Source organism: Pelmatolapia mariae, linkage group LG10_11, assembly GCF_036321145.2.
Source record: "Pelmatolapia mariae isolate MD_Pm_ZW linkage group LG10_11, Pm_UMD_F_2, whole genome shotgun sequence".
In the NCBI taxonomy this organism is placed as follows: domain Eukaryota; kingdom Metazoa; phylum Chordata; class Actinopteri; order Cichliformes; family Cichlidae; genus Pelmatolapia; species Pelmatolapia mariae.
In genome coordinates, this window is record NC_086236.1 from 5,208,676 (window position 1) to 5,222,675 (window position 14,000).

A 14,000-nucleotide genomic window follows, 5' to 3' on the forward strand; every position below is an offset into this window, starting at 1 on the left:
TAACGATATATTGTGAGGCAGGCAGAGTTGTGGCCCCAAATGCAGGACTCAGACGCAGAACTGAACTCAAAGACAGCTTTATTGCTGGACTTGCAGGAACCAGAACACTAGCTAGGAAACTACATAGGAACCACCAAACAAACAGAACACACAGCTTAGAGGGAGATCACAACCAAGAACAGAAGAAAGCGAAGGGCTTAAATACACACATGAGGTAATCAAGGAGATGGAATACACCTTGGAATACAGGTGAACTAAATCTGACTAACAAGACAGGGGAAGCCTGAACACAGAGCACAATGGACAAGAGATCCAGACTCAAGACATAAAAGCTAAAGGTCAACACAACAAACACAAAGACATCACTGAAAAGGGAAACAATACTTTTCTGACATAACTAATCTGGAGAGCAGACAACCATAGAGACAGGGTACAGAGAGAATAGACATGGAGACAGGACAAGGGTCACAGGCTAAGATAATTAAATATTACAAAGCAAGAAGATAGATCAAAATATAAACACATTAGAGACTATGAACTTGACATGAAACTAGAAACTAGACACAGACTAAGGTAAGCCAACATGGAGACAATGAAAGACTAAATACAGGAGATGCTGGGGAGTATGCACAGAGACGAGACCAAGGCAGACTGGAAATAAAAATGAACTGACTAAATTAAACAACAGACTAAGACACAGAAATACAGATAACTAAACTAGGAAGAACTGGGGGAAAAAAACTACTAAACACTAAAGGACTAGTCAATGAAAAGTAAAATGTAATCACGTAAGACACTGGGTCCAAAACCCAGGCATACTAACAAAGGTGGTAGTAGCAGCCAAACTTTAATGAAGTAAAGTTTTTGACTTTTGGAGAGGCACAGTAACAGAACTTTGATTGTACCTTGTGTAAATACTCCAGCTTTTCTACAACTGCATCAGAGTTTAATTTGTTCTTTCTCACTGAAAATCTACTCTTTCACATGAAAGATATTCCACCATGGTTACAGTTGTAAAACAGCAGTTCCCTCATAGAGTAAACAGATGTTTCCGTCTCCCACGCCACTGGACATTTAACCACACATGATAAGCAAAATGCAGCTGATTGTTGCCCCCACATGGGGAAAACATCTGTCTCTGGTTCCGACTGCTGGGGAAATGGATTTGCTTGGATTTTGCTGATTTTGAAATGACATCTGTGATAAGATGGAGAATCTGTTGCAAGATGTATAACAATTTCACACAACTGAACAAGTAAAATGTTATTGGAAATTCTTTAGTGCTTCCCTGCACATTTTAAACAAATAAAATGCAAGTGCTGTTGTGCAGTGCTGAATTCAGTGTTGACTGTATGATGACTCAGTGATTCAAGTAATTATTTTCAACTAATTTACCCCCTAATTTTGTTCTTTGTGTGAGAACATATTGTTGGTTAATTTTGTGTATTTATTTTCATGCTATTTCTGGAGGGGGGATAATGAGAGGCACCTTTGAATAGAGGCGTAATGAAGAACAGATGTGAGCTGCATTGTTCTGAGCACGTAATTCTCCACTGAGCAAAGGATGAGGTGTGCTACCATTATTATCAGTGCTGTAATTGGGGGTAAGATCTTCTCTTTTTTAATGAATATTTTTAATGAAAAATCACACACATTAAAAAAATAAAAAATAATAAAAATGTGAATGCTACCAGGTGATAAGAAACTTTAGACAAGAGACACAGGATAAACAAGCCAGGCAAATATTTCATAGTCTCTGCTGAGGCAGCAAGTTCATCAGTAAAAATATAATATAAAAGAGATTTATCCAGTGTTTTTTCTAATATCAATAACAGAAGTAGGACAGAGCAAACAGCGCAATCACAGCAGATCCTCTGTTGCCACAGTAATCTCAAAAGTCAGTTCAGGTATTACATCACTGTTATATGGTTGAGGGTCGCAGATGCCAATAGACCCAATAAACGGATCTGCCACGCCAGTAATGTTGTGGGGATGGAGGTGGACTCCCTTAAGGTGGAGAGGCGGATGTTGTCCAAGATAAGGACAATGCTGGGTAATACCTCCCACCCACTCCATGACGTGCTGGCCAGTCACAGGAGCACGCTCAGTGAGAGACTGAGATTACCCAAATGCACCACTAAACAATACAGGAAATCATTCCCACCTGTGGATATCTCAGTACAACTCCTCCATCTAATGCACAGTACACACTGCAATATTTACAGTCTTTTGCACATCCTCTACAGTAAAAATAATTTTACAGTTTAGAGTACACTATGTGCACAATTATTAGGCAAGTTCCAGTGCTCTTGGTCAATCGAAAATGTAATGTTTGATTCTTCTCAAATCTTTGGCATTTAATATCCGTCTTTTTTTCCTCAATATGTTCTTAAAACCCTGTTTGCTATTTGCAACAAAATGTTTGATGGTTCTGTGGTCACGCCCCAATATCTTAGCAAATTTAACAGTGCTGCATTCCTCTGAAAGACTTTTTACAATTTTTGACTTTTCAGAGTCCTTTAAATCTCTTTTGGCCCATTTTCCCTGAGGAAGGGAAGCTGCTTAAAAAATATGCACACCTTTATACAGAGTGTTGATCTGCCTTAGGCCACACTCTCACTCATTATTTAAATACACATCAGCTGACATGCTTACATCCAATAAGTACTCAAGTTTATACAGCTTGAAGTTGGAAACTATGCATAAAAATGATGATATGGCCAAACTACTCACTTACCTAATAATTGTGCACACAGTGTAAAATGTCATTTATATATATATATATTTCACCTCTGTAATATTCTGGATATTTATAATTGAACTATTTGTATATATTACAGCTATCTCTTATATTTTGTAAACTTTGGAATATATTGTCTTATTTAATTAATACAGTCTGTTATTGTTCTTATTGTCTTGGAGCAACTGTAACCACATAATTTCCTTGGGGATTAATAAAGTATTCTGGCTGATGTGGAAAAAACCCCCCAAACAAACACATTGGAGTTAACTAAAATAAAAATAAAAACTAGACTAAGTGTCTGTTATTTATTTATTACCAAACTAAATAAATAAAATATAATATTAAATAAAACAAACATTACAGCTTGCCTAATGGGTCACTGAAAGACATGTTTATTGAGGCTCTAGATGGCTATAACACTATGACACACTATAAGTCAACAGATTTTAAAAAATCACGTGTTTTTATTTTAGTACCTTAATTTTTCTAAATCTTGCCTCTGACACATGCCCTCCCTCCAGTACAGCATTAGAAAGACTGAAACTAATAAAACTAAAATAAAAACAAACATTTTCAAACATTAAAAACTAAAGTGAAACAAGAAAATCCCCTCTGGAATCTAAACTGAATTAAAAACAAAGTCAAAACGAAATAAAAATAAAAGCTAATTAAAAAATACAAAACTTTAATAACTCTGTATCTTACTGCCAGTAACTCCCTTGAATTCGGCTATTTACCTGGTGTAGTTTGCATTGTTTACAGGTCAAACAAAACAGCTGTAAAGTTGCGTCAGGTCACTGTTTTGCCTTCTTCTGAGCTCTGTGGTTTCGGTTGCTGTCCGTGGTCCTGAATTTTTCATTGCATGTGTTGAGGGCGGCTGCTGCTTTCTCTGGTGCTGAAATTCTCCATAAACCAGTGGTTCTTAGCTGTTTCACATATCAGTTACTGATGGGATGTGTTCCTGTAGTTCTTCAACTGAATTTATCCTTCCATGTTAACTTTAAGGTCATTGTTATATCACATGCTGGCTGGCTTAAGTGCAGTCATAATACTGGCATGCTGCTAAGAAACAGATTTGTATTCGATATCATATCATTGCAGCTGACCATATGTTGCACATGTTATGAATTTGCATATGTTATGAATAACAGTGCGGGTGATGTGTTAAGTAAGAATCAGTGTTAAATTGTTCATGGCAGAAACACCATGCAAATATACAACTGTCCTTCTTATCATCTTTGTCAAACTGCTCTTAACCCTGAGGAGCTTGTACTTTGTCCAGGATCATAACTGTACCAGCAGCAAATTTCTTTAAATAAGCTCGACTACAGACTTGAAAGATGTCGTTGATCAGTTATTACTGCACTGCCTGCAGGCTGTACAAAATGTTGCAGCTCGCCGTTTGGCAGGAAAGACATGGTGTGATCGCATCACTCCTGTATTGACCTCCCTACTCTGGCTCCAGTTTAAAATTTTATATCTTGTTTTTAAGAGTTTCAGTGGTTTGGTAGGAGTGTGGGGATGTAAAAGTTCAGTTACGTAGGATGGCCAAAGCCCAAGGGTCTACGAAGCAGCTGCTTGTGGATATTCCTGGATCTCTTGCTCAAAAACAAAGGCAACAGAGGCAACAACAACAGCATAAAAAAAAAACAAGTTCACGTCACCTGCAGTGGCCCCGCCCCTTACCAGTGAGCCCGTCCGCTGTTTGAGAACTACCACCTTAGGGAGTGACATGAAAGTTTTCCCAGTAATTCTAGATTTAGTTGTTGCACCATAGCCTATATTTTCTGGCATCATCACACACAAAGCCAGACCTGTATTCTTGCAACATTGTGTGTGAAATAGTCTTCCTATAAGCTGCTCTTCTGTGTCTTTTAGGGGTTGGGGGAAATTAAAAACCATTTGGGGGATGGAAATCCTTCAAATGATATCAAGTCAATATTTTGTAGTTTTTGAAAATGAAACTAACGACTGTTCTCAGTTCCCAAAAGATTGATTCTGTTCATCTGGACTTAGCGTTTTCTGTGGGTTCATCAGTCTTCAGTCTGAGCTGACTGCAGGATTCCCCAGCCTTATAAACAGTACCTTTGCACAATGACTGAAACTGTTCTCAGTTCAACTTTTCTCATGGAATAGATTTTTTTGTGGTGGTCAACAAGTTTGTAGATCAACTTAACTTCTTGGTTTCCTGCCTGGGGTTGAGCTGGACACTTCTAAAACATTTACCATATTTCTCTGTTAAAGGCCTATAATCTTTTCTCAAATGTAAGCAGTTGAACCTGGTTCTAATCGATGAAAATCTAATGGATCACTTCTTGGCCTCCCCTACCTTTCCCCCTCACTATTTGAAAGAGATTTTGTGGGATAGAAAACGTTTCTTAATAATTTATGAAACGCTCAGCTTGATTTACATACACTGCCTGCCTTACAAAAATGCAGAACAAAGTGCTTTGCAAGGCAGGTTTAAAAGACTTGACAATAAAATATTACAGTTTTAAAAAGCTCCACAAGAAACCATAAATCCACAGCACTTACAATGCAGTCAGACACAACAGTATCTGCAGAGGATTACAACTTAAAAACTAAGGCTATAATATTCATTACTCTAAAGCCAAGTCTACAGTTTCTTTTTTCAAAATAGCAAACTTAATATTTTGATATGAAGAGGTGGATTGCAGTAACATTAAGGAGACGGGGCTGTACAGGATGTTCTTCTTGCCCCTTTGTCTTCTGAACCAAACACAAGCAATTATCTTTAATACCCTGGTGAATGTAAACACTTGTGCAACAGATAGTTTCCATACATCACGCCTAGAACACTGCAACACATTGTTTTATCTGCACGGTGAATCTGCGAGTCACGCTGATGATTAATTCTGAGTCAGTGAGTCACTCAGTTCAATGAAGTTACTTGACACCTGCAGCAGTAACAGTACTTCACTGGCTCGGGTGATTTATAACATCTTCTGCCTCTGTACAGAGACTCTCTATAAGGCTGTATATAAGGGGACACAATGATGCAAGTTTACAGTTTAATAAAAGCTTTCTTAAGGGTTTTAGGTTTTTGTCAAGGCAGCGAATGCAGGCAGAGATGATGATATCATGATGGCAGTTATCAGCTCTCTTTGTTAACCCAGGCTTTCTGCTTCAGGCTCCTACATAAAAGGGGCATTTACCACATGATTTGACTCTTCTTCTGCATAAAATGCACTGATTGAGTGCCACCTGCTTTCAGCCAGAGGAGAGATCTGAAGAATATAGATTAAAAAAATAGCAAAATATAACACAGGTGCTACAAATAAGGCAAGAGAATACACAATTTGATACCGGCTTTTTGGTACTGCCTCTGCAAGTTCATAATCACTATGGCTTCAGGGTCAACACTGGAATTCAACAAGCACATTTTCAACAGAAAAAAATGAAATAAAATCTGCACATAGACACTTGTCTTCAGGGTTTTCGGCCAAAGAGAACAGACAGGAAGGCCTCATGGTTAAAACTGTGGAAACTGAAAATTCATAACTTCCTTTTTGTTTCACAAAAGACTTTTGTATTTGAATCATTTTTCTTACTGTCTCAGTGCTGCCCTGTATTTCTAACATAAGTAAATAAGAATCAGTTTTCCCCATTTATGTTCACTTTGCTGAAATATCAGCAGTGTTAAAAGTACATCAGGACTAAACATAAAAGCATATTTAAATATTTTCTGCATCATGAACTGAATACATGTTAATTCTCAGGGTAATGTGTTGCTGTAACTTTACTGCCCAACTTCATTTGGCTGAGTTACTAAAGTGAATCTGAACAGGCTGTATACTATCTTCTCCCTGCTGTGGCTCTATAGTGATATTTGAGCATACTGTCATCAAAAGAATCAGACACGTGGAGCTTACAGATGATTTTAAACCCAAACTCTAAACAGAGCCAGGTTATGTAGCCTGGTCAAAACAGAGCTACCTTTGTGACATAAAGTTTGGCTTTAAATTCAACACAGCTCATTAAAAGCCATTATTCTTACGTTATAGTAGACCCTTAAGGATTGATTGCACTCTGTGTGACCAGACACCTTGTGCCTACTTTTGATACTGACACACTGGGAAATGAGAACAGGCTACAAATTTCAGCTGTTTGTGCATTGGCAACTCTGCATGAGCAGCTGATCTGTGCTCGTACCTGCACATGTTTGTCTGTGTGTGCTTCTCTGGGTTTTGCATTTAGAGATGTGCTTTTTTGTGCATGTAACCTGGTCAGTCTCTGTTTTCTGATAAAAGGCCATCTGCTGCCTCTGCTCTCTGCCATATGGAGTCAGACCAAGGCTGCTCCTGGACGGAGAGATTAGAGAATAAATGACTGATAACTGAAAGCCAGAGAGGGCTCTGAGAGCAGAAACACACCACAGCCCACCATACGGCAGAAAAGACAAAGAGCTTTGAATTGGGACGATGAATAAAAGGAGAGCAGGATGGACACAAAATGAAAGTTAAAGAGAAGGAGGAAGAAGTAGAGCGTAGAGGAGACAGAGTAGGAGAGCAAAGCAGCAGAGGGCTCCAGGATTTATTTTTCTTTATTATATTGCGTCCACTATCATTTGCTCAGGAAACACTCTAGAGCTCTAAACAAGCTTCTCCACAGGGTCCCCGAATCCTGACTGACAGCAGGACACTGGGAAGAAAAAGTGCTCTTAGGTTTTTGTTTTCCTCGGGATCCTCTCCAATCCTCTGCTGATGTATAGCCATGCAATCACAGCCTGTATTTGTATTTTCTTTATTTTCCAGCCAACCTACTGCTCGTTAAGAACGTTTGTGCGGAAAGGATTGTCCCATTTCTCCAAACAAAGCTATAATCTTCCTGTGCCACAATATTAAACTATTTTGATAACAAAATACTTACCACCACCAGTCTGAATCAATACGGCCAAATGAGATTGGAAGCAGAACAGATAAAATCCCAACAATCTGCAAGCCTTTTCAATGAGCAGGCACGTTTTCTTTGTGAGGCTGACTGTTCTAATCCTTTTCCCTGCAGAATGAAGGTGCTTCTGCACCTGTCGTGTTTGGGAGCAGTTGAATGGAAATTCGAAACCATCTGGTTGAGAGGGAAATGTGGTTCAACTATGCTTTCAAAAATCTACACAGATGTTTAAACTGCTCATTTGCCAGACTTTGCAACATGCTTCACATTGATATCACACCAGCACTGTAGAGTTGAGGAAACATTACATGTGAATTTTGAGCTTAGTTTAGACCAGATGTTCAAGATATTAATGAGGGCTGCACAAGAATAATATACACAACATATTTAATGTTAGTTATGCGTTACTTTGGCGTAGTGCTGAATGTTGGCGTCGTCATATTTTTTTAGTGGAAATACTTTCAGTGTTGGGAGAATAAAAGAGTTGAAGAGAAATGCACTCATGATGTCATTGTGAGCTGCTTTATCATAGTGAAGCTGAAAGGAAAGATGAAGCGAATAAAGGAAATAGGAAAATGTACAATTGTTCATTTTTCCTGCCTTATCACACCTGCGGGCAGAACTTTGAGAACCCTTGGTTTAGACTTTGCCCCCTAAGACAAATGGCAGTTGAATTTATGATTACATGCCATGTGCACGTGATTAGAGAGTAATTCACCAATGAGAATAAGTCATAGCGTGCGGACATACACACCACGACCAAGTTAAATTACATTTTTTTAAAGGCTTTTAGTAATTCCACACTCTTTGTTGTTTTCAGTGTTTGCTCTGCATTTCATGATCATGTTTACTCGGAGAGAATGTCACCTGAAGAAAAGAAAGTGTCCTTCCAGTAGAAATATCTTCATTCAGAGCAAGAGCACTCTAACACTTTGTTTCAATAAAAAGCCTATTATTAGACGAGAAAATTACATACTCAACGATTCTACAAGGACTTGCTTATTGTTCAGTGACAACATTCATCCAATACAGAGGTTTTTGTGTGCTTTGTTGCAACCTCTAACTGCAGTATCCATACATAGCAATTATGATCTGACAAAGATTATGAAAAGACCAGTGCTATGACTCTTGAATGGTTCGCAGAATTATGAATGCACTAATTAGTGTGCGAAAAACAAACAAACAAAAAGATGTACTATAAAGCTTCACTGCTGGGTTATTCCCATAGACTGTATTTAAAAGATGGGTGTAGCCACCACTGTGACATCACTGAGTGGTTTTGCACACCAAAGTTTTAAGCAAAGACATTGGCATTTTGGCCACCACCAGGTTGGGTTATTTTTGGAAAGAGAGGATACCAGATTTGGACAAAAAGGGTGAATTATGAGCTAAAATAAGTTCAGTCACTAACATTTATAAACTCCAGAGGTCCAAATGCTATCATATATGGATAAAAAGTTAATATTGTAAAATGCTGTAGAGCTCCGCCCTGCTCTTTTTACAGAAGATGAACAAGGCAATGGCAAAAACCGTTTTAGTGTCACAATTTCAGTTCATTTCAATTTTATTTATATAGCATAAATGCACAGCAACAGCTGCCTAAAAGCACTTAATATTGTAAGGTAAAGACCTACAATAATACAGAGAAACCCCAACAATCAGACCCCCCGCTGCACTTTGGCGAGAGTGGGAAGGAAAAACTCCCTTATAACAGGAAGAAGCAAGGGAGGCAGCCGTCTGCCATATGGTTTGGGTGAGGGTAGGGAAACAGAACAAAAGACATTGTGTGGTAGAGAGACAGAAATTAATAATAACTCTTAATTAAATGCAGAGCTGTGTATAACAGAAGAACAGGACGTCAGTAAACACAGACGTAACAATAACTATGTTCATTTTAATATACAGCCTATAGTAACGCAAAATGCAAGTTTTCCCTACAGTGAGATGATATAAAAATATAGTCTGAGCAAACAAAGCACAGACAGACAGAAGGAACAATACAGGAAAGGAAAACCATAAATCAAACAGGAAAAATAAAGTTAAAGAGGTAGAGACTGAACACTTTACAGAGTTGTACAAAGAAAGAAAACCCAGAAGTACTTATATGCACAGGAGAGTCTAAGCTGATTTGAGATCATGAGGCCAAAAATTGGATGGAAACTGAAGAAAGACTGGAAGTATTAAAGGTCAAGACAAGGAAAATAATTAAAATTAAAAACTGAAGAAATGGCAGAAGCAATAAACATAATCCAAAAGCATGAAGGAAAGATGCTCAGTGATGGATTTTATTTATTTTTAATCCAGAATAACAACAGTTATCTAAACGAGTCTCTGTTTATTCTCCTAAACTTTTTAAAGTGGGTCTTTTTTGGCTGATGCACACAGACAAGAGGGTAGTTCTAGCTTTAGCTCAGAGGTCGTATCAAACAACAGTACTGAATACCATTCATGCAGTAAACAGCCAAAACATGTGTACACCACATGTGTAGATCAAGGGAACATACCTGCTTGGGGTCAGCAGATGAAAGAAGTGACCTAGATGTAATTTTCAATGTGATGGACACAAAGTGTGGCTGACCTTGATTTTCCTGACAGAAACTCACTGCAGTTTATTTCCCATCCATAAGCCTGTGAGGGGCCTTACTCTAATGTGTTCTATTGTGTGTCATGTGTTGCAACCACATTGGTGCCTCAATGAGGCGGCGCTGGGTTTTAAAGGCAGCTTCATCCCAAATTAAATTTGCAGATCTCTCTTCAATTTGTGCTACCTTCTGCTTTATAGCAAAGAACCACAGGCTCCCCGGTTTAAACTTTTCTGTCGGCAGGCTGTTCTTGCCCTGTTATTGTTCCATTTATTCAGCTGCTTTGAGACTCGGAGGCAGTAAAGGTGTGAGCCTGCTGTGTTGCGTGTTTCACCCGGTCTGTGTTCACATCTGTGTGCTGCTGCATCAGATCAGATGGTGTGAAGTTTTTAAAAGCAAAGTTTTTGCCATCTAACTTCTTCAGACTTCTGCCCTCGCCTTGAATGGCTTTTTGCCTCCGATTTATTCTCGCCTAGAAAACAATGTCTGGGCACAAAAAAACAAAACAAAACCTAAAACCAAACAAGGCAGTGTTGCATGTAAAAATTGTTCATTAAAGTTTTAGATGTCTCTCATCTGGAATAGCCTTAAAATATTTGGGAGCACATGAAATTCTCACCTTTCTTTGTTGTTCATACAATGTTTTTGGTTTCATTTTTATTTATATATTTATTTATTTTTAATCAGTTAATTAATTGTTGATTTAGCATGTCATTAAAAGGTCGAGTAGGGAAATAAAAGTAATAAAAGCATTTAAATATTAGAATGGGTACTTCACAATGATATTCTAGAGAATCTGATGTTTTAAATGTTTTGGGTCATTTCATGTTATGCAATCCTTGTAAAGATATGAAACTGACATAAGCTGCAAGTTTACTTTACTTAATTACATATAGATTTTTTTTAATTAGCAGTGCAGAAACCACAACACAACATACAATCTGTAGCTTGTCGTCATGTTTTATGTCACTGGATGGTCTTAAAATTACCACTGAAGCTTAAATCCTCTCCACTAAGCATTCCTCTGGCATTCCTACTGAAGCATAATCTCCAGAGACAGCTGTTTAACCACACAATGATGCACAGCCATGTTTCTACAGTAGCCTAACACAGACAAATCAAACACATGGTGGGACCTTTTGCTTTGTTTAGTTGCAGGTGTAAGTTGTTGTGCATGTTTGGAAGGAGACAACCTAACAGGAAGAGGACACTCTGTCTTACCCTTTGCGCCTTCAAACAAAGCCTTTAATGTTTTTATCTAGTATATCTAACTCTGAACAAATTCACTGAATAAAAATAGTTTTCATGCAGTCAGCCTGCTGAAGATGCTTTGACCTGCTGCCCTCCCTTTAGCTCCTTTGCATAGGAGTTGGTATAGCTGAAATGGACTGCTGAGGTAGAATCTTGGTATCTCAGAGCCGCCACCAGATAAATTCACATTTCAGCTCAATGTCTAAAGCAGAAAGAAACTGATGTGTGTGACTTTTCCTCTTGCCTCAGGGGCTCTGGTTAGTGATTGGTTCCCTGATTTAAAACCCCCCCCACAAAAACCAATGAGACTACTGGCCTAGGTCACAGGTGGAAAATAATAAGCAGTTAGCGTATGTGACATGAGTTGTTCCTTAATATCCAGGTGACATTCAATATGGTGGGGCAGAAACCTGCCTAAATACATGGTCTCTCAATACAGGAAGCCGCACATATCAGGATGATCTGTCACAGCACTTTTTTTGGTGGGACAGAAAATAAAGCTGGTGCTTTTCTGACCATTCTGACCCACAGTACTCTGCTCTCAGCAATGTAATGCCTTTAAAACATGTCTGTGCAGTAAAAGACATTAAGTTCCTGGGGAAACACAGCTTACAGGATGTTTTTAATGTCTGATGAACATGTGGGAAATTATATGTGCTGGAAGTCAGAAAAGCACGAACTCCTACTACTCCTACTTTCCAACAACATATGATAACAGAAGAATTTGTCATTGCTTGGCATTTCAGCCCACAGCTGGGTTCCCTTTATGCCATTTTTGGTATATCTGTGGTAGATAACAGGCTGAGTGCAACCCATCTGGGTTTGAAAAAAAAAAAAGGAAGTGGAAGAAGCTTTTCTTTAGTAACACAAATTTCTCTTATCTAATTTGCAGGACTTAAATCCAAGAACATAGGTCACCCCCAAGGAAAGGGAGGCAAAAGCAGCCTCGTGGAAATGCTGTCAGGTGATGGATGTGCCACTAAGCAGCAAGCTATCCATCACCCTACCAATACTTCTCTCTTTATTAGCTGGGAGACTGTTGTAATTTAAACTCCTGCTGTTAGTGGTCCAGTAATTCAGAATGAACACTATTAAGAAATAGATGAAAGGGGAGGACTCGGTCCTAAACTATCCAAAACAGACAGAGAAAACAAAAAAAAGCTGTTTGATCAGCTACAAGCTTTTTGGGTACGAGGGAGAGGCAGGAAAACACATTTATGAAACTGCTGGATGCATCATTTAACTTTTAACTTGTTTGTTTTATTCAACTCCTAATTTATGTTTATTTCATGCTTTTTGTTTAGTCAACTGGACAGTGTGTGTCTGCTATATTATATTAGCTTTGGCAGTGAAAATAATATTTATTGAGTGATGACAACGGAAGCCTGGTCTCCCATGGCCTTTCCAGCTACCACAGGCTTTACTGTTTGACCATATTTCCATCTGCATGTATCGGTTTCCTTTTGGTACATCTAGAAAGTCACCGTTGATGCAATAACTTGTGTCTAGCCAGCCTAGCAAACTATTGTGAAAGAACCATGGAAGACCCGACGACATATTCATGCTTTGCAGTATCTTTCTTTATTCACCGGTTGCTGTTACAAACACTCAGCAGCAGCTTTGCAGCTCACAGTCAGACACATACCAATAACAACAACATAATGATAGGACCCAGTTCCCATTTTATGTGGTGAGGCGTGATTGCGGATGCCACTCAGGTGCTGCCTCCCCTGCAGCGGCACCGCAGACCACGCCCCATCACAACTATGTCTTTTTTCTTCTTTTCAACAAGAACAATGGTCCTAAGTCAAAAGTAAAAATAAAAGTTATCAAAACAGTACTGTAACATACAGCAAAGGTCTTGCATTGCCTCTCATTTCTTCAAATTTCGCTTCCAAGGAGCTGCGTTTACTTTAAAACAGTTCTGAGCAATAGTTCCCAGGGTTTTTAAAGATCTTTAGATACGATCTGCCTTTTCTCTCCAGTGATTGTACCTTTGCCATTAGTGGGCTACTCTGGTTTCAGGGAAAACTGCAACACCTTTTTGACCTTGCAACACTCGTATGAGAACTACAAGGACCTGTATACCTGTACAGTAATCCAATAACTTCAGCTCTTGTAAAGTTAAATGATATATGGACTGCTTATACAGCACTTTTCTACTCTACCTGAGCACTCCAAACACTTTATACAACATGCCTCATTCACCCATTCATACAAGCACTTTTTTTTTATACTTAAGTGGTTTCTAACATTCACACACAGAGACCAACTTGGGGTAAGTATGTTGTCTAAGAATTGCTCAGACAAACCACCAAACTTTTTAATTAGTATTTTTTTTTAATTAGACCTGCAGTTTCTGGGAACTTCAGTTGGCTGAGTTGACTTCCTGTTTTAGACTTTTCAGGTTCCCTCATCTCCTGCTTCAGCATCTTCTTCATCACATTGTATTGGCAAAGACTGAAGGATTGTACAACAGAGAAAATGTAGAAAAATGCAGCTTATATCTCAAA